The following is a 22,021-nucleotide window of genomic DNA, read 5'->3' as shown; positions in this document are numbered from 1 at the left end:
GCACGTGAGGGATGTTTCAAGACAAAGGTCTTCTAAAATCGATGAAGACACCCAATTAAATGTATTGTTAGCGATGGAAGAAAATCCGGTAACTGCAGCCAGAAGAGTAGCTCGCGAAAACCCTATTCATCATAAATCTGTGCTAAAAATTTTAAAAAGTGCAAACAAACGACCTTATAAAATGCAACCTGTTGAAGAGTTAATGGAAGACGATCCAGATCGCAGAGTTCAGTTCTGTAAATTAATGATAAACGCCATTGACGAAAATCGCATATCTTCGGAGTGGATCCTTTTTTCTGATGGGGCTTCATTCACCCTAAATGGCCATGTTAATAAGCAGAACTGTCGCTACTGGTTTGACGAGAACCCACACTGAGTAAGGGAAACTAATACACAATATCCCCAGAAAACTAATGTTTGGGCTGGCATAATTGGCAGGCAAGTTATAGGGCCCATATTCTTCAATAATACATTAACTGGGGAAAGATATCTAGAATTTCTTGAACATGAACTAGTTCCAGTCTTACCTGCCTTATATCCGAGTCAGTTCGATCCAGATCTGTATGATGAAAGAATCTGGATGCAACAAGATGGTGCTCCCTCATATTATGCCCGTAATGTACGCCAGTATTTAGATGACAATTTTCCAAACAGATGGATTGATAGAAGGGGTGCAATCGAGTGGCCGGCACGTTTTCCCGATCTTACTCTACTTGATTTTTTTCTGTGGGGATATTTGAAAAGTCAAATTTATACGAGCAACCCAGGAAACCTATACGAACTCAAAGAACGTATTAGGCAAGAAATCCGACAAATATCTCCAGAAGTGTTAGAAAATGTCAGAAACGAATTTTATTACCGTCTTGGGCTTTGCCAACAAGTAAATGGTGCTCATTTTGAGCATTTTATACATTAAACGCAACTTTTAATAATTTAATGGTTTTTTTTTTTTTTTCATATTTCTCCTTTGGATAATCACAAAAGTAAATAGAGCAATTTAATCAAGAAAAAGGGCTCTTTTTAATAAGAGTTTAAAAAAAGTAGCTTTCCATTTGAAAAAAAAAAGTTGGCGTTAATTTGGACCCTCCTGTAGGTGAAAAAATATAAAAACTATCTTGAAATGTGAAAAAAAATAAACAAAAATCGACGGGTCTCAGGAATTTTTTGTGATAAATTTTGATTAGATTCAACTGAATTTATTCCAGTTAAAGTCACTACACTGTATGTGGATATATGAAGTAAATAAAAAATGATATATTCACAGACGAAAACCAAATTCAAAAACATGTATAAATTCCACTGGTTAAAAAAAAAATTAAATCTTCGCTATGCAATAAAAAATTGGAAATATTGATTTCTTTTACGATTTCTAATATGATTCAAAATTTCGAAATTAGGAATGACTTAGCCATTAGAGTCAATAGAGCCCACAAAAATTCATATTCAATTTCGCCATTTGCATGCCGAAATATGAGCGCGAACAACATTTGCTTTTGTTACACTTGATATTGCTATAGGAGTTGTTATTGATTTGAATGAAAGTTAGGACTGTAATGTTCATAAAGCAATAAAGAATTTTTGTAACCAGTCGCGTATATTAGATTCTATGATACATTAGCGTGTAGTATTGAAAATTGATTCAGTTTCCTGACTGCTTTTCGCCGCTCGTATATTTTTGTATGGATTACTGTTACTTAATTGTAATTAAAATATATATATAGGGTGTCCCAAAAATCGACGATAAACCGAAAACGAATAATAGACTGGGTGCTCAGGGATTCAAAAAAAATATTTAAAAAAATGTATCTTGAATACTTTTAAAATTATAGGAATTCATAGAAAACCGAAAAAAATTGACGCCTCCTGTTGATCTTTTAAGTACTGTTGTTACAATTTTTTGAATTTCTTAACAATCTTTTTTAAATCTAACTCTGAAAAACCCTTCAATAAATTACAAAACTAAATTCAAATACAATATTCACATGTTTAAGAAATTATCAGATTTTTGCTTAACTTGTGTTTAAAATTGTGTCTTTTGACCATCATTTTCCAACTTTAATTAACTGTCCTAATATAGACAATTACTTCACTGTTTGGTCAGTGATTAAAAGTTGGCGTATCTAATCTAGATTTTAAAATGGTAATGCACTTGCTAGATTATTGGTTCAATAAGGGTGCATTTTTTAGTACATAGTTAAATGTACGCCGTTACTCTTAGCTAAGTTAATAATTATTGTATCCCCTAATGAGTCTTTTTTACTATTTTTTACGAGTATTATCACTTCCTGAATTTTATTACACCATTTCAATGGATTATATATATAATTAGGTTAATAAAGACATTTTATTAAAAAAAGTCGATCAAAATGCGAGTAATTAAAAGGCCTGTACAAAGAATATGTCATCAACTAGCTCACTTCTTCTCTTGTTGGCCATATATTTCAGATGGCGCTATTTCTGTCTCTCTTCGGCCCTACCCCCGAATATTTCCGACCAAAACACGAATGCAATGGATCACCCTGGTATACGGTCCTTCGAGCCGGTCTCCGAACTCGATAGGCTTCTGTCTCGTGTCGTGTCGGACGTCGGACGGGCTCTAAACTAAAATCTAAAGGCATTTTCAGGACCAGACCAGCTGTTTCAAAGCGTGCTTTTGTGCGAGAGATGAAGGAGGGGCTTCAGCACTGCCTTTACCGATCTATAATACACACTCGCTAAAGTCGGGGGTCCGTTCAGCCGGTTATTGACAAAAAAAAATTTACGTTATTTACGGAATGCTAGAGTAAAACTAGGGGTTCGTTTACATTTTGGCCCGGTGTGAGTGTGCTTTGAATCGAGTATTTAAAGAGCATAGAATTTTGGTGCCACAGCAGGTAAGAAAATAATTTTCTTTATAGACGAAGACCCTTAGTTTATGTCATAAAAGGTATATTTTTTGACGCCGGTAGGGTTTTTAAATGTTAATCTTATCTTCTTACTGACAGTACTAGAAAGTGTTTGTAAATATAATCAAGATAATACCTAAATTAGATTGTCGTGTTATTTGTCGGAACAACATAAACAAATCATAGAGATCAATGGCCTCGGTTTGCACTGTATAAAATCTATACCTTATTTGGGACACCTGGAAGTCTAGACTGAGTTTTAAGGGCTTTTTGTTCTTTTTATTGATCTTTATTTATGTTCTTTTGTGCGTTTACGAATTATGGGGTTCTAAATTAAAGATTTGAATGTTTAAGATGACGAGAGTAGGTTATAAGAGGCACAGGTATTAGTTCAATAGAGTAAAGTAGAGGTAGTAGTTCAATTAAAAGACTTATTTTAAATGTAAAACAAATATATTATTGTCCCAAATTTAAATGTCTTTAGAAATTTTTATTTATAGTTTACTTTTACAATTTTTAAGAAATGCTATCTAAAAAAATATTCAATTTTGTTGGTAAATTCTGATTTCTATTGAAGAGTGACTATTAAACTAGTACTTTGGGACTCTAGAAATAACTTTTGGCGCCCAACTATTATTCAACATTTGTAAATGTATGCATTTAAGTTCTAATAATAATAAGTACAAAAAATATTTTAAATAATTTTCTACAACACGTACATTTTACCAACAATGTAACAACTGCCAAAACAAACAAATATACGGTTTCCCGAATTCAACCTTAATTTTTTTATAAACATACCAAGAAACGCTTCGTTTTAGAGATACGAAATTTTAGAAAATAAAATGGTTTTTAGTAATATCTTTGTTATTACTTAAAATATTTTTAATTATTTTGATACACGGCTTTGGAATAACAAAGGGTATGTTTTGATTTTAATTTTTTTATGAATAGTATCCGTACGGGATTGTTAATTGAATTTCTTGGACTAATAACTCTTTCTGAGGTTCTAGAAATTCATCAGGATCCGTATGTACACTTCTGATTTATGTCAGTACTTTCAGTGAATATAATTCATTTTTACAAGGTATATAATCATCAAATACTATAAAAAATATTTTACTTATTGGCAGTGGTAACAAAGCAAGTAAATATGCAAATGGTAAAACAACAACATTTCTTAATCCTAAAACTTTATTATAATTTCAGAAAACACATTCATACCTAAATCTAACCTGTTTAATTGATTTTCAAAGCCACATAGAGTGTACCCAAAAGCATCTATATTGATATTATTTAAAACTTGCAGTGACCTATTAGTAAGGGAATGCTGTGCTAGGCTGGGTAGTATAAATGTAGACGGGGTGAGCACAATAAAAAAATAAAGTGTATTCGAGCATAATGGACAAACCCCAAAAGAAAAAAAAAGGAATGCTGTCCATATTTGCTTAAGTGAAATGTAATGTGAAAAAGAAAGTGATTGCGAGGATTACGGCGGGTTACATTAAAACTAACCTTATATAAGAGTCTAGGACAATCTATAAAATTATTAAGCAATGTAAAATCAAAACATAAATCAAAGTGCATACGTCGGGCCTCTAGGGTATTCAATTTTAATGCATCAAGCCTATCAGATCCACGGTAATTTTCAAAATATATATCCCATAAAACGAAGAAACTTATTTTGCAAACATTCCGGAAAATCAGCATGAATCCGATACTGTGGTGACCAAATGATAGTGGCATATTCCAGATTAGTTCTCACTAGTGAAGTGTACAGTAACTTAATAGCGCCTCAAGATAGTCCATCAGAATGACGAATAACAAATGTCAGAACTTTTGTACTCGTTAAGCTAATCTTTGAGATATGCTCAGAAAATGACAATATCTCATCAAATCAGACTCTAACATATTTGATTATAGGAGGCGACTGTAAAGTGTCATTATTGATCTAATATACAGTATTATATTCCTTTGCTCCCTTAAAAAAACTTATACTAAATTATTCCTTCACATTTAGCGAAATTTTATTAGATACTGATACTACACTTCCACAGGGTATCCCGAAATTACATCGCCATATTTTACCAGCCGCATCTTTGTCTAAAAATAAGACAAAAACTTCATGTACAGGATTCTTGAAAAGTGAATCGTTTTCATGTTACAGGGTGTTTTATAATTCCTATTGAAGATGGTTTATTGGTAATATTTTTGAAACGCCTGGTCGTTATCGTTCGAAATTTTTATCGTATACTACCGTTATTGTTACTAACTGATTTTATAACATTTTGTGCTAAAATGTATACAGAGTCGTTTAAAATTAGTGATCAGCAAAGATAAAAATGTCATACCTTTTTTTCTGGTTACTTTTTAATTATTTGGATAGTAAAATTAAAAAGAACCAACGTTTTTACATAAAAAAGGTACTCTTGTCTTATTTTGTTAGAAGCCTCCGGTTTCAAAAAAAATAATTATTAAGTTTTAAGTAAATCATGACTTGGTCTTGAAAAGGTAACTATGTATAAAATAAAAAATAGTAGTTGGCATTGTTACAGGATTAATTCCGCTTTAGACGGGATCTGAAGAATCCTAACTTTTATTCATTTGGTTAAAATATTTAAAAATGACCTTATAAATCTTTCTTTCAAAACTTTATAAGTACGAGACTGCTGACTGAGACACCCACCTTAATTACAATTATTGCCTTCCATTTTTAATGGAATTCGCCAATGTTTTTCATTGAACCACTATCAACGTTATCTCCACTTTAATTATTTGTTATTGTTTTATAATATGCTGTGCATGGGGAAAATTTCATGGTAATTGAATTGGTTTACTAAAGCGGACGAGGTGTCGAATTATTACGATTTGTCCCGTATTTGTACTTTCTACTAGGCACTCTATGGTATTCTTATTAGTGATCTATGTATAGGTTTTGGTTGGGCCCATAGCGGCTAAACCCATAAAGTAACGAGCGAAGTTCCTCAATCTCCGGTCTTGCGCTCAGACGTCTTTTGGACTGCTACTTAAACAGTTCCGCGACGCATCTGGGGGTCTTTCCAGCTCCTGCGTCTGTCAAAGGTGAACCGTGCTGTCCGCTGTGACGGAGAGAGATTAATCGTGTCGTGAAATAAATTTAGTATCATCTCTCTTCGCCAGCACATTTTTAGCTAAATTAATACTGAAAACTAAAATTCATTAGTGTTTCTTCATTTTCAATCAAATTTTTTTTGAAGCAGGATGGCAGAGGTAGAAATAGTCCCTGTAAACCGGTTAGTCTAGTTAGAGAGTACCACCGAAGATTTCCCTTCAGACGAATTCCAGATCGTCAAGTTTTTATTTTCTTCTTCTTTGTTTTATTTTCTTCTTTGTTTTAACTTCCACCATGACTTATGTGAAAATTGAAGTTTTCGAAGAGCTCGTGGACAAGACAGGTCACAAGCAAATCATAACTTGTAAAACGTCTAAAACTTTTTCGACAAAAATCAGAACGGTGTCACGAGCCACACATATCCCCCGTTCAAAAGTAATTATTAAAAAAAAAATACTGCCGACATAGGTAATAATAAAAATTAAAAAATATTTTTTTAGATAGGAAGAATAGTAACAATCCAAGGCTTACATCCTTATCATTATCAAGGAGTTTAAGAGTTAACATACGACCGAATTTGATATCTCAGCACGATGGAGCACCTGCGCATTTTCGACGTAATGTTCGTCAGTGATTGGCCGAGGTGGTCATATAAATTGGCCTCCTGGATCTCCAGATCTAACTTCAGTAGATTACTATTTATGGATTGGTATACGCTGTAGAAATTAATACCCGTGAAGAATTATTTCAGGGAATTAATTGGGCGGTTAATGAGATAAGAAAAAATCCATTTTCTATTTTAAGGGCTACTTGCGCAATAAGGCGTAGGGCAAGATTATGTCTCCAACAAAATGGCAACCACTTCGAACCTTTGCTATAATTTGTTTTCTTTTGTTTGTTTGTTTTGTTTGGGATTTTCAGTTTCTTGTTCTTAGCTAATAAGTTAATTGTTTTAATTTTTCTTAACTATTTACATGTTATTTATAACTTTGAAATAAAATTTTAAACGAAGAAAAAATTTTTTGATCTTAAAATGAAGTATTTGTAATAGTCTTATGTCATGTTTATACCTGATGATTTGTAATCTCTACCTTTTAATTTTATTACCAGAATTATTAGAAAGTAGCTAAAAAAAAAGTTTTGATATTTTTAACCTTGCCGACCACTAATTTTATTCGATCCTGTATATATTTAAGCATAAAATGTTATAAAATCAATTACAGCAAACAATAACAGTAATATATGATAAAAATTTCGAAGACTAACGATCAGGCGTTTCGAAAATATTATCAAAAAACAGTCTTTAATAGGAATTATAAAACAGCCTGTAATATGAAAACGATTCACTTTTCAAGATTCCTGTATATCAAGTTTTGTCTTATTTCTAGACGAAGATGCGGCTGGTAAAATATTGCGATGTATATAGCATCCAAATCACTTTGAAGCTTCACCACTCAATATTCCTGTAAGGTTTTAAATTGTCTATAGACATACTGCAAGTAGAGTATTCGATAACACTCATCAAATTATTGACAAATAAATAATCAGACAAATTTTAAATCATAAGGGGAGCACAATGTGATACCTGCAAAACCCCTGACGGAACCCCAAACTGAGATGACATAAAATTATTAATTTTAACTTTTTGCACTCTTCCTGAGTCAAATTTTACCAAGTGGGCCACTCAAAAGTGAGATTTCAAATGATAGTTCAAGGGACTAAAAATGATGCCTTAAAGTTGGTAGTTTAGCAAAATATACATTTTTTATTAGTTATAAGCAATTAAAATTTTGAACAATGTTTTTTATTTTGACAATATCTTGGTTGATACTTGAAAAAAGTGAGTAATCTCACATTCTTTACGTTTTAAAATTTAATTGTTTATTGATCACAAAAATTAATTTTACAATAAACAAATACAAAATTTTACATGTTCTCATATGTTTACGGAAAAAATGAAAAAAGAACATTGTTCAGATATTCATAATAACATTTAAGCAAAAGAAAATTTTTGCTAAGTACAGGGTTCGGCAAAATGATCTCCCACATTTTGCGCCGCCACTGAGCCCAAATCACTAAAGAGGGACCCAGCTTAGCGTAGTCGGTTGGCTGCGCGCGCCTTGCCATTTTTGTTACTGGACGGGCGAGCATCGTGCCTTCGAAACATTTTTCAAAAGTAACGAATCTGTGGTTACGACACAAAGAAATTTTCGTACTTACTTCGGGCTTGGTAGACATGATCCAGTTCCAGATCGCAAAACAATACTGTTGTGGGTTTCAAATTTTAGAGCTACAGGTTCAGCCTTAAAAAGAAAATCAACTGGTAGACCGAGAAGTGTTCGGACACCTGAAAACATTGCAGCTGTAAGAGAAGCAGTTGAACGATCTCCTAGACGTTTAGCTGTTAAACATGCCTCTGCTTTGCGTTTGTCAGATCGTTCTGTGAGAAGAATTTTGCACACCGATCTGAAATTCCACCCATACAAAATGATGATCGTGCAAGAACTTAGTGAACGGGACTGGGAAAATCGCCCAGAATGTTCCAATGATATTCTTCAAAACGTCCCACAAAATGCGCTTTTAATAACGAGTGACGAGGCTCATTTCCATTTATCTGGCCGTGTGAACAAGCAGAATTTTCGCTACTGGGCACCAGAAAATCCGCGGCAGCTCCATGAAAGGCGACTTCACAGCCAACGTGTTACCGTTTCGTATGCTGTTGGTTCTTTTGCTGTTTGGGGTCCCTATTTTTTTGAAGAACGAGGGGTAACTGTTACCGTAACTGCTGATCGATATGTCGACATGCTACGTAATTTTTTGGAACCAAAACTTAGGGAACTTGAACATCCGGATGTGTGGTTTCAACAGGATGGGGCTACAGCTCATACGGCAAGAAGGACAGTGGACCTCTTCAGGGAAATGTTTCCAGGGCGCGTAATCTCGTTACGTGGAGACGTTGGGTGGCCTGCACGTTCACGCGATCTTGCCCCATGCGACTTTTTCCTTTGGGGCTACCTGAAAGAGAAGGTTTTTCAACATCATCCCCGAACCATTGACGAAAGCGGCAATACGCCAAGAAATTACAGAAAATCGCCTCAAATTACTGCTCGAGTAATGGAAACTTTCAGAAATCAGCTTCGAATGTGTGTCGAAAGAAGTGGTTGCCACTTGGACTCTGTAATTTGCAAAACTTAATAATAACAAAATGGCATACCATATATTTTTAGTTAATAAAAATAAAATATAAATAGCATTTACATTGGCGTTTTTATTAAAAATCAAAATGTGGGAGATCATTTTGCCGGACCCTGTATGAATAAGCAAATACGCCGAGCGTTTAATTATTGACATTCGAGCGCTCTAATCCCCTTATACAGGGTGACAATTTCAAGAGTAGCCATGGCTTATAATTTTTAAATCGTAAAAGATATAAAAAAATGCTTAAAACCGTTTCTATAGTAACAAGGGGGAACCAAAATGATGAATTTTTTAGGGATATACTATCTTCCCCCTAACCCCCAGAGCCACCCCCTTAAAAATTTTAAATTGGAAGGGTAGTCGAGTGATACCTTGTTTGAAAGGTCTATTAATTCCCTATATTTTGCGACTCTACTTATAATAATCAATGCATTTATTTTAGAGTTATGCCAATTTTAATATTTTATTAAAGGTTATTTAAGTGTTTTTTAATTTCTTATAAAATTAACATATTTTGAAAATGTCATAAAATATTTAACATTTGAACATTAGTACAAATGGTTAGGAACTAGGAAAACACTCTGCAATATTGCGTTTATTCTATTTTTAAAACAATAAAAATCTGCATTGAACTTTAATTATTTTATTAAATGCTCAAAGTGGCTTCCATTATTTTGCAAGCAAAAGTACAATCTGTTTTCAAACTCTTGACGAACATTTCTAAAAACTTCAGTTGTTAATAATCGGCACTCTTGTGTAATTCTTTGTTTTAGCTCCTCAATGGTGGCAGGCTGCGTTTTGAAAACGACCGATTTTAGGTCACCCCAAAGAAAAAAATCGAGAGGGGTGAAATCTGGCGATCTTGGCGGCCACTCAATAGGTCCTCTTCTACCAATCCATTGATCTGGATAATGATTATCTAGCCACTCTCTAACAGGCAATACATAATGTGGTGGGGCCCCATCTTGTTAAAAATGCAATAAATTTTCATCAAGAACAAGATCTTCATTTTCATCCCTTTGGTTTTCCAATTCCGTTATTACTAAAGGCTCAACAGTTGTTTCTAACATTTCAGCATAAATTTCTCCATTTAGATTATCATCAATAAACAATGGCCCAATTATATTATTCCCTAGAATTCCGGCCCACACATTTATTTTTTGGGGATATTGGGTGTGCCCTTCCCTAAAAATATGGGGATTCTCATCACTCCAGTAACGGCAGTTTTGCTTATTAACGTTACCGTTTAAATAAAAAGTGCACTCGTCACTGAAACAAATGTTTTTTATAAAACGTGGCTCATTTATTATTTTTTGGGTCATTAATTCACAAAATTCGATCCGCCTGTCTGGATCGTCATCACCAAGTTCTTGAACAATCTGTAGCTTGTAAGGATGGAATTTATTAATTTTTAATATCTTTCGTACTGATTCACGAGACACTCCTGTGGCAGCTGCTGCTTGACGAGTCGACATACCAGGATCCATAGCAAAATGCCCAAGAACCTTAATCTGAGTTGCTTCATCCAGTATTCTTGGCTGATTTTTCTTTATATCACCTACAAACCCAGTTTCTTCAAATTTTCTTACCAACTTCTGGATGTAATAATGCCCAACCTGCTTATCTGGGTGCCTCTCATTAAATATTGTGGCACTTCTACAAAAACAGCGATTTTGAGAAGCATAAATAAATATCATTTCAACTCTTTCGGCGATCGTATAAACCATTGTAAAAATAAAACTAGAGCAGTGAGAGAACTTTAAATAACAAAAAGAACCACGATATTACTAACCAAACCAAAAATTGAACATTTTAAGGCAAAATTTAAATAAACAAAAAACAACAAATATTTCGAGAATGGCAGGCATCGAAAATTTTCCTTTTTTTTACATCGCCAAATACCATTCCGACAATTCAATAATTTCAGTATAAGTGTACTATTTATTGGAGTTTTGTTTTGGCTTTTAACAATTCATTTTAGTATCAGAATAAATATTTTTATTCTGATAGTAAAATGAATTGACTAACATTTAAAAGGACATACATATCTCGGAAATGGTTGCATTGATTTTAATGAGTAAGACGGCAAAATATAGGGAATGAATAGACCTTTCAAACAAGGTATCACTCGACTACCCTTCCAATTAAAAATTTTTAAGGGGGTGGCTCTGGGGGTTAGGGGGACGATAGTATATCCCTAAAAAATTCATCATTTTGGTTCCCCCTTGTTACTATAGAAACGGTTTTAAGCATTTTTTTATATCTTTTACGGTTTAAAAATTATAAGCCATGGCTACTCTTGAAATTGTCACCCTGTATATAGACGCATTACGTGTTGCGGTCCAGACTAACGCAAGTCACTTAATTCTAAGATTCTGCACAAAATTTGAATACTTAAATACAGTTTTACACTTTGATTTGCTGAATATCACTTTTTGTGCAAAGTAAGAAAATTTTACATTTTACTTTGTTTTCATTTACAGGTTGATAACAATGATACTGTCGTGTTTGCTTTATCGTTTTCGTTTCAGCAAATCGAGATTCCAATTTTTTTCGGTGTATCTCATACTCGACTTTCGCACAAAAATCAAAGTTGATTTTCTTAAAATATCCCCGTGCCCAAACATAAAGTTCTTTGGTCGTCGTAATAACATGATTTTCTGGCAAAATCCCAGGCTTCATATCTTGAGGAACTCAAAAAATTAATCACAGCTGGAGAATTCATCGTCACACTTGATTTCTCGAAATCAAGTGTGACGTTGATTGATCGAAAAACCAAGCAACTCTTCATGTTTACGTTGTGTACTTTAAAGAAATTGGTGATTTGCAACATGTGTAAAATACGCTTTAAAGTGTGATTTATTACCTGTCAGAGTTGTTCTTAGCCAATGGGTCTCTACAATGCAAAATCACTCAACAGTCATCCTTCTCATATTGTTAGACATAAACTCGAACATCACATAAAAATAATTAAAAAAAACAATATTTACTGTTCTGTCAACTTTTGGCAATAATAAAATATACTCACCGGGGAACTTCCGTTCCCTTGCATCATCTTAGTCAACATCAATTTACACAATGTCACATTTCAATATATACATATGTCAAACATGTTATCTTCCTTTATTTGAAGACTAGCTAGTGTCACCTAAAATAGTAAGGGCTTCCCCAGACGCTCCACTGCCGCTAAACAGTAAGCATCTCAACGAATTAGACAAAGGATATATTTCTACTATATCCTTCTGTTTATTCGTGTCAATCGAGCCCCAGGTAAGGCCCCCAGTCTTACCAGACAGCACTCGAGGAATTGCGCATTCGTTCCTAATTGAACAGAGGCTTTCACACCTACTTGTGCGGGCATCTTCATTCCGCCAATTAATATTTTTGGGTGTCCCCTTAACTCAATAAATATTAGAGATCTTTAGCAATATACGTTATTTTAAATATATCAAGTTATTAATTGATTATGAAATTAATTAAATTGAGATAGAATTATTATAGATCATTAAAAGAGTTTTGTTTTAAATGAGAATACATATATTAAAATATAAAATAAAAAATATATAATATAATAAAATGATAAAAATAAAATATGTTTTACACATGCTAATTATGTCGTCTTTTCCGAAAAATCAGACCACGACGCCACTGCAGTTCATTTATATAACAATAAGTTGGAATGAAATTGAAGAGAAATTCGGCCGAATTGGTGTTAAGAAAATTTATTATTTTCCCGATGGGACCGGGCCCTGGGTATAAAAACAAATATAATTTTATCAATTTGTGTTATCATCAAAGCGATTTTGGTATGCCGGCAGAGTGGCACTTTTTCGCCACTGCACACGGCAAAGGGGCGTGGGCGTGCGATGGTATTGGCGGCACAGTGAAAAGTATCGTGCTAGTTTACAGAAAAAAAAACACTAAAAGAATTACGACGACTAAAGAACTTTATGATTGGGCACGGGGATATTTTAAGAAAATCAACTTCGATTTTTGTACGAAAGTCGAGTATAAGACACACCGAAAAAAATTGGAATCTGGATTTGCTGAAACGAAAACGATAAAGCAAAACACGACAGTATCATTGTTATCAGCCTGTATATGAAAACAAAATAAAATGGAAAATTTTCTAACTTTGCACAGAAAGTGATATTCAGCAAATCAAAGTGTAAAACTGTATTTAAGTATTCAGATTTTGTGCAGAATCTTGGAATTAAGTGACTTGCGTTAGTCTAGATCGCAACACGTAATGCGTCTGTACATAAGGGGATTCGAGCGCTCGAATGTCAATAAACAGACGCTTGGCGTATTTGCTTATGGATACTTAACAAAAATTTTCTTTTGCTTAAATATTCATTATGAATATCTGAACAATGTTCTTTTTTTATTTTTTCCGTAAACATATAAGAACATGTAAAATTTTGCATTTGTTTATTGTAAAATAAATTTTTGTGATGAATAAACAATTAAATTCACAAAGCCTATGATTCACTTAATGTCTAAAATATTTTAGAACGTGTAGAATGTAAGATTACTCACTTTTTTCAAGTATAAACCAAGATATTATCAAAATAAAAAACTTTGTTAAAAAATTTCAATTGCTTATAACTAATAAAAAAATGTATATTTTGCAAAACTACTTTAAGGTATCATTTTTCGTCCCTTGAACTATCATTTGAAATCGAAAGGTACCTGGAAATCCAAAACTCACTTTTGAGTGGCCCACTTGGGAAAATTTGACTCTCCTATAAAAAACTCTCAAACCAAAGAAGAACTGAGTGGAGAAATCCCATGAATCCCCATTGCTAAAGTAGTCACTTATTTACTCTATCGAAGGCTTCCAAGAAATCAATATATATGGAATCTACTTAAATATTACTCTCAAAATCTTGGAACAAGTCAGTCTTATATAATACAAGATTATACGAGGTTGACTTTGCCTTACAGAAGCCGCACTAGTTTTCACTAGTCCTCTACACTTCCATGCTTATTGATCATAAATCATGCTGTCAAATAACTTAGCAATAATATTGATTACAGACACCTTGATAATTATTTACGTCATTATGGCTTCGAGACTTAATAATTGGTGCAATGAAACTCTGCTTCCAAATGCTAAGAAATACAGAAGTTTTTTTATAAGATTGTATATTTAACTATTGTATAATTTATTTTGGTAAACATTTCCAAAATAGAAATTTTCTGTGGTAATATAGAGTCTGAAGTCTGATTTTTTAAATCGAAGTACAAAAAAGTAGATCTATCATACATACTAGCAAAAAATGTAGCATGTAAGTTTGTAATATCTTGCCCAGTTTCAGTAGCAACAGATCCTAAATTCCAGAATTGTCGAAGATTTTGTAAAGTGAGTTATTCACCTCCCTGGCATAACATGTATCATATTCTTCTTTGCACAATGTTCTATAATTACTTGCGAGTAGAATTACAAGACATGTAAGTTTTGTGTGCCTCTTCTTTTTCAATCATTAAGTAAAATCTTTCTGCAGCTGTATCAATATTTACATTGCCAAAATCCTCGACTCAATCAGCACCACCTAAATAGTAATTCACAATCAACATAGTTGTTATTAACGGTTCTAAAGTCATAATATTATCTTAGAATGTCATCCAAGCCCATGAATGTGAGCTCCATTTTCCTTCGAGAAGCTCGAATGTTCTGCAAGAGAATTCTTCATTTAACTCAAATAAAGTTGAGAAAAACTCATGCTCTTCACACCTATTCCAAGACGTAAAACCAAGATGACTCATTCAAGACGTCTCAGACTCGATTTAAGTTTTTTGGCCTCTGATCTATTTTCTAGATTTCCTCTCAGGAATCTATTCGAGGACATCTAGATTGCCATTCTAGATAGCTCCGGTTAAAATTTCTTTCGAGAAGTTCTGCAAAGAAATTCTTTACTTTACTAAGAAAAGGATAAGATAAACCTTTACACCTAATCTGCAGATGATATTTTTAAGTTCTTTGGCTTCTGATAACTCTTAGTGAGGCTCCAGAAATACGTTAAGATTCTTAAATGAATTTCGGGCCCTGTCAGTCGTTCCAATTAATGGAATTTATTTATCATTCAGTCGTTTTTGAAGAGCAAACTCTGAGATTCCTTGATTGCCTTTTAGGCTTTCATCTATACCCACAAATTTCAGATTCAGTTATAATTTACCAACTCAAGCTCTTTAGACCTAGTCCAAGTTGGAAAACCATAATGGCTTATTGCAATTTCTAAGTTTTATGGCCTTGAGGCTTTAGAAATTGATCAGGATCCCTAGGTAAACTTCTGGTTTATGTCACCAATCAAGAATCTATTTAGCTTTACAGCGTGATCAAAGACATGAAATTCATGAGACAAGAATACTTCATTGACTCCTTAACTTTCTAAATTCTGGAAATTTTTAGTGAGACTTCTATGATCTATTATCAGTCTTGTGTAAGATATTTCGCATTTTGGTCCTAAGTGTAACTTAACTTTTAATGTTGCAAGAGGTAGAGGTATGTAGTTCAATAATTAAATTTATCCCAAATTTGAATGTTTTTGTTTACATTTTACTTTGACACCTTATTTTTAAATAAATGCCTACTGTCTAATCAAATGATGATTGATGCATAAAAAAAATATTTAATTTTGTTGGTAAATTTTGATTCCTATTGAACAGTGATTATTGTGGTTGGGGAGAATAACTTTTGGCGCCCAACGAAAGTTATAAATTTACGCATTTTTAACTTTTAGTTTATTGTAAATTATTTTTTTATGCATACATTTTTATATTAATGCAATAACTGCCATAATAAACAAATACAGGGTATCCCAAATTGCAGTATCTGTATTTCACATTCAGAATAAGCCTTTATTTTCTTAAGAAAGGCTTCGTTTGCAAAATGTAGGGCGTTCAAATATATGTTAAATATAAGAAATATTTTTTAGATATAACTTTTTAATTATTGGAAGTTTTTTATAAAATTTGATGCACGGCTTTGAACTAAGACATAAATTTTTTGATTTAAATATTTTTTGTAATTTTTTTTGACCAGTAGTGTTCGTACGGGATTGTTAACTGAATATTTTTCAAGACAAAGTGGTAGGCCACTGCTTTTTCTAAAAACAAAAATTATTTCTAAAATTCTTCTTTAGTTTTGAGCAAATTTAATTTTTTGTGTTTTGTTTGAATAATGCAAGGTTTTCGAGCAAATAAATAAAAAACCATGTGTGTTCTGCAAGGAAATTCTTCATTTTTTTCAGAGAAGGATGAGACAAGCTTAAGCAATCTCTTTACATTTACTCCAAGGTAAAACTCAAGATTTCTCATTAGCATTTATAAGTTTCTTGACATCTGATAACTCTGGATGAGGTTCCAGAAATCCATCAGGATTCTTACATTACTTCTGGTTTATATCAGTACTTCCAATGGGCATAATTCATTCATAAATCAGTCGATTATTAAAGAGGAAACTCTAAGTTTCATTCATCAGGATCCTTATGTAAACTTCTAATTCCAGCCAATACCTCCAACGGCAAGAATTCGTTTATTTACAAAGTCATTTTACAAGAGTGAAATCTGAGTTTTCTAGAGTGCCTTTCAGGATCTTACTAATGGCCACGAATATCAGTTCTAGTAAGATTTTTTTAAACAGTTGAGATATTCTGCAAAAAAATGCCTTTTTTTGTCAAAAAGCTGGAAAATGCCTTTCCCAGCTTGCCCAAGGACATGGAATCCATGAAACAAGGATACTTTGACTTTTTCTTAACTTTCTGACCTCTGGAAATTTTCAGTGAAATTCCAATGAGTCTGAGTCTTATGTAAGATGTTTCATATTTTGGTCTTAAGAATATATTATAAGAGGCAGAGGCATGTAATTCGGTTAAAATTATCCCAAATTTAAATATCTTTATTCAAAATTTACTTTTATACGAAATATTTCAATGAATGCCATCGTTAGATTTATGCATTAAAAAAATATTTGATTTCGTTGGAAAATTGTGATTCCTATTAAACAGTAACTATTGGGAGTACTTAGAATAACTTTTGGCGCCCAGCTATTACAAAATTTTGTACAATATGTACAATTTGATCTGAAAAATTTATTTTTATCTTCTGGTTAATATCACTACTTCCAATAAATATAATTTATTCATAAATCAGTTGGTTTTTTGAGAGAAAATTCTGAGTTTCCTAGATTGCATTTAAGAATATCATTTCTGACCGCGAGTGTGAGCTCCAGTTAGAATTTCTATCTTCGAGAAGTTTAGATATTCTGAAAGGAAATTCTTCATTAAATTCAGATAAGGTTGAGAAAAGCACAAACTCTTTATTTCAAGTCCAAGACGTGAAGCCATGGTGACTCATTAGCATTTTTAAGTTCTTTGGCCTCTGATAGCTCTGGATGAGGTTTTAGAAAGTTATCAGGATTTTTATGCAAACTTCTAAATCATGTGTGTTCTTTGAATGGACAGATATTCATTAATCACTTATTTTTCGAGAGTAAACTTTGAGTTTCCTAGATTGGCTTTCAGGATCTTATTAATGACTACGAATATCAGCTCCAGTTAGAATTTCTTTTTAAAAGCTTAGATATTCGGTGAAGGTTTATTCATGAGGAAAAAGATGAGATAAGCTCAAATTCATAAACCTAAACTACAGACGTGGAAGTAAGGTGGCTTATTAACCTTTTCAAGTTCTTTGGCTTCTAATAACTCTAGGTGAGGCTTCAGAATTTTTTTAGGATTCCTATATAAACTTGTCAGCGTCAGCACTTTAGAATTTATTTACGCTTTACAGCTTGTTCGTGGACTAGAAATCTAGAAGACGAGGACACTTTATTGCCTTTTTACTAATTCCAATCATCAGTCTTATGTAAGATGTTTCACATTTTGGTCCTAAGAGTCCTAAGAGTTTTTTACAAATGATTTTGGCCTTTAAATAAAACTGAAAATTTCAATATAACCAAGTATAAAGAAATTCTTCACAATTTAACCGACTTCAGTGAAATTAAACTAATAATCATTCGGATATTTAATTATTTTTGCTTTGGTGCATTCTTCCAACGGATGGAATTTACCAATGAATCAATCGTTTTCGACAAAGAATTATGAGTTTCTGTTTTAGGATCATGGATACGATACATCTTATCTCCAGTGCGTATCTTATGCAAGAAAACTCTTCATTTATGTGTAAACTATCATAGAACCTACAGGAGATGGTTTTATATTTTTTTACTCAAAAACTTTTCATCGTGTATATTATCTTATGTACTCGATAAGTCATTAAATAAATTTTTGCCAAAGTTGTAGTCCCAAAGTATTATCAAAGAAAGCAATTAAAATGGAAAACCTTATTTTGAAATATCAAGGATCTCGTATAACAAGTTATGAAAATTTAAATCAAGAAAATTCTTATTGCTTATTTAGCTTTAATAAGTGCAACTTTTTATTAAATACCATCGTTTGATTTATTCATTGGAAAAAAGATTTAATTGGTTAGTAAATGGCGGTGGCTAATGAACGTCGACTCGTTTAAAACCACTTTATTTAACTTTAAATAGTTTTATACTTATATCTCGCGTATGTTTGGTACTTGACTAATTATTTATAATTAAAGATTGGTTCATTTTAATACTCATTACAGAATGATTAAAAAAAGGGTCTCAAGGTTATATTATTAAATAAAAATTCGTTTTATGCAATTTGAGTGAGGACAAAAGGGTCTCATAATTGACATATAGTACTAAGTTATTTTTTTTGTTTAAAGCTGGAAATTCATCACAACTCTTTCTCCGTCTCCAGTTATTGCTTGATTTCGAGCGTCGTAACTATTCGTTTACATTTCGAACCCTTCTATTCTTATTAATTAACATTTCGAACCCTTCTATTCTCTTGCGGCATGCTACGTTAACCTCCAAGGTTCTGACTAACAGGTTGCGTTGGAGAATCTCAGCACTTTGAGAAGTCTCATCTTGATCATTTTCTGAAGATTGTGGTCTTTCCAGATTTTAACTAGTCTGCCCAAAGCTTCTTTTGCCATATCAATCCCTCTTCTGATTTTAAGTTCGGAGCCTCCTTTGTTGGTTATTTTTGCACCATGATAAATGACAGTGGTATTGGTTTTTATATTGTGGATGTGGCATTCGTATTGTCTAAGGTCTGTCTATAATCAGCAGATAGCATTTGGTCTTTTTTAGTCAAAGGACTGATTTCAAACTAGTAGCTTGTAGGCGTTAAAGTATTTTAAATATTTCTTGTTCGTCTTTTGCCAGAACATCCGAATTTCGTAGACTTGACTCTTTTTTTCGGCCAATAGAGACGCCACTCTCATAGTTTTATAGAGCCTTTCTAATAATTTATTCTCCGTATTTGTTGTAGAGAATTGGGAATAGAATGCAACCTTGTCTGACGCCTTTTCCGACGCTGAAATCTGTTAAGGGTTTTCCTTCTAATCTTACTCTATTCTTGTGATACAAGGCTTTTAGGATATATGTATATGAGAGGTTTCGAAACTCTCAGCTTACTCAGGAGGCTCCATAGGCGCCCTCATTGTACGGTGTCAAAGGCTTTTGTTTAGTCAAGGAAACCAGACCTAACTTATTGCACTGTTTCTCGCACAATGCCTAAATGTGGGTTCCAGGGTTATGATTATTAGCCTTTAATTAGGGCACGCAAAGAAAACGCAGCTTTATATCGTTAAACCCAGCTTTAGTATTGAAAGATAAATCAATGTCATAATTGACAACTAATTTAATCTATAACCTCAATTTTAAAAAAATAAATACAAAGGCAGTAATGCTCTAATACTTAAGTTATAATTATGAAGTTTAAAGTTATGAGAAAGAAAATAAAGTAAAATTTAGCACTTAACCCTTATTCAATTGTACATCTGATAATACCTCGCATATACGTATATACTCAGTTCCCAATTTCAAATCAAATCAGTGATGGTGGTTATATAAACAATTTTGCTAAATTGAATTTAAAATCTGTGATCATTTCTACATATTAATTCAAAAAAAAAAAAAAAAATCTATAAATTGCGACGAACCGATAAATCAATACCTGGAGAAACCAAGCCAAAAAGAAAAAGGGGCTACCTGAAATTCTGAGTCTCTCCGACTGGTAGCAGGGCCCACCTGATCTGAATGGGGCTCCTTTGTTGGCAGCTATACGTTTGAGTCGAAAGAGGCAGCAACAGATCGACCAGTTAGGATGCTTCCAGAATGTCTAGCAGGTAGTGGAAGGCAATCGGTATTAGGTGTAGCCGATTGGAAGGAAGGCAGGTTCCGGAGGTGATGATCCAAGCGACTTGATGTGGTAACACGTGGAGTAGCAAGTGAGGTGGAAGCAATAACAATAAAAATGCAGCAAAAGCAGAAGCAGAGGATAAGCAGAAGGTACAGGAAGGCCTAAAAATGGGGACCACACATGAGGTTCGACATGGCTGTCAATTTTATGGCATTTTTGTGTGGGTAAGTAAGTTAAATTTTATAAAATTGCTCTCTAAAAAGTTGGATGCATTGATGTTCTTTTGAGTTAAACCGAAAAGCATGCAAATAAGAAATTAATTAGATGAAAAAAATAGGAAAATGACTTAGGCATGTAACATGTGCTAACTTACCGAAGATGGAATGTGGCCTTTTCTGGGGTTTATTTAACACAACAAAAACAAGGAGCCCTATAAACTCTTAGGCCTACTTAGAAAATCAGCAATTAAGCTATCCTAGCACATACTATTAACTACAAAAAAATTAGGCTAAGATAGGGTCTACCTTTTCACATCCGCATTAAGCGAAACTATCTGTCATACTCTAGAACCAGATAAAGAATGAATCTATTAAAAACAGGATTGTCAGTTCCCTCCAAATTTTAAGGAATGCATTTATCTGTCAAGTACCTAGGTGTTGACATGCTGGGTTTAACTACTGGGTACTATCTGGTACCAACATTGGTTTAAGTAATTTGCAACTATGGAGCAATCTATAACTTGAGGCCATGGTTTAGCAACAATAATTTACAAAAACAAAACTGACAGACCAGATTGACATTAACATTCTTATCACTATTGATCCTTATGATTTGAACAAAATAAACAAATAGTTAATATGTGCTCAGTATTCATTAAAATCTAAAATAGGCCAAATTGACCTGCAAGGTAAAATCAATGCAAAATCAATGGCAGTTCTTAATTCTATTCAATCAACAAAACAATGAAACAATATCCCATATTATTATTTACTTTCCTCATCCAATAATGGTTTTCCTTGCGTTTCAGATCGGGTATGTTAGGAGGGACCATCTTAACAGTATATCATATCTGTGTAGTATGTATATTTATGTATGATTTTTAAATAAATTATTTTATGAAACTATGGTTGCGATTTACTTTATCTGGGTAAAAAAAATTAATAAATCAATTAATATATCTGTTGGAGATTAAACCGGTAACAAACTGGTATGTTGTACTTGTATGCTTTTTTATAATTTGTCGTAGGCTCATAAGTTTATCTAGATGTTCCAGGAACCAGCATAAACATAATCCACCACCAACTATCAAGCCATAAATCAAATATAAATCTATGATTAACTATCAAAATCAACTATAAATTATTTTTATTTTTAGTTTTTATTTAGCTTAAATGTTATAGTTATTTAAATATAAAAGGAAATAATCAGAAAATCCCAAGGGAAGGTTTAAAGACCGAGCTTATGGAAACCTAAAAACGAAATCAATTAAAAAATTTCAAGTAAAACAAAAAATTTAAAAAAAACTAAAGCGTCACTAAAAAAGGATCACAAAACAATAATTATACAATGAAACATAAAAAAATATAAAATAAAAAAAAAAAAAC

The 22,021-nt window shown here is 32.9% G+C and overlaps 1 protein-coding gene and 1 long non-coding RNA gene across 2 annotated transcripts in view; one reads left to right on the top strand and one right to left on the bottom strand.

The window, feature by feature from the left end:
* LOC126744366 (uncharacterized) overlaps positions 1-21,175 on the bottom strand; it is a 37,951-nt gene extending 16,776 nt beyond the window's left edge. The window contains exon 1 of the long non-coding RNA XR_007663133.1: positions 20,267-21,175. This is a non-coding gene — a long non-coding RNA (uncharacterized LOC126744366). The remainder of the gene's footprint in view (positions 1-20,266) is intronic.
* Positions 2,581-22,021, top strand: part of LOC126744358 (dystroglycan 1) — a 252,399-nt gene continuing 232,958 nt past the window's right edge. The window contains exon 1 of the mRNA XM_050451734.1: positions 2,581-2,873. The gene's annotated coding sequence lies outside the window, so the exon portion shown is untranslated. The remainder of the gene's footprint in view (positions 2,874-22,021) is intronic.

Source organism: Anthonomus grandis, chromosome 14 (assembly GCF_022605725.1).
Source record: "Anthonomus grandis grandis chromosome 14, icAntGran1.3, whole genome shotgun sequence".
Classification (NCBI taxonomy): domain Eukaryota; kingdom Metazoa; phylum Arthropoda; class Insecta; order Coleoptera; family Curculionidae; genus Anthonomus; species Anthonomus grandis.
This window is presented reverse-complemented; position numbering and strand designations above follow the sequence as displayed.